This window comes from Penaeus monodon, chromosome 28 (assembly GCF_015228065.2).
Source record: "Penaeus monodon isolate SGIC_2016 chromosome 28, NSTDA_Pmon_1, whole genome shotgun sequence".
NCBI lineage: Eukaryota > Metazoa > Arthropoda > Malacostraca > Decapoda > Penaeidae > Penaeus > Penaeus monodon.
The window spans coordinates 35,265,863-35,266,575 of record NC_051413.1 but is presented as its reverse complement, the minus strand read 5'-3'; positions in this window follow the sequence as shown (position 1 = coordinate 35,266,575).

The window sequence follows — 713 nt, the reverse complement described above, 5'->3', positions numbered from 1 at the left end:
ATAAACATTACTTTTTATGCCAGTGTTGTCTGTAGTATTTGTCTTTTGTGGGAGTGAACTACATGCCCAGAGTAACGTCAGCTCTACTACTACTATGCCAATAAGTGTAAGTCATATATGATGTATGAATCATAATGGGTCATTCTATTGTAACCAGCTGAGGTGAAGTTGAATTTCAAGACTCTCCTCAAGCTTTGGTTGTCTCTCTTGTGTAATATCCAGGTCTGCTTAACCCATTTCACTTAACAGATGTCTCCAAGGGTGCAAGAATGTTGATGTTGAGGTGACTGTGTTAAGCATAGTCCATGCTAGACTAGCTTTAAAGTAGAAAACTTGAACGATCAAAAGTGCATTAGGAAATGTTGACCAGTAAAACCCAAGGAGTCAGGTAAACTTATTTACTTCATACTATTATTTTATTTTTATGTTCTGTAGTTGGTAGGCCTTGAGGCTGTCTTTGTTATTGTGTCATGAATATTCTGGAAGATTTGTGTTTGACCTCTTTACATCATGTTCTCAAACTCTATTGCTTGGAATCCTTTGTCTGAGCTCCATTAGAAGATGACGAACTATGAAAAAAACTTTTGCAGGCTATTAGCTGGCACATGCAGGTGCTCTTTCACCTGTTGCTTTTGCATGAGCCAAGATCACTATGTCCTGTAGCATTTTTAAGTGCCACTTTTGAGCAGAAAAACAGAAAACATACTTGAGAT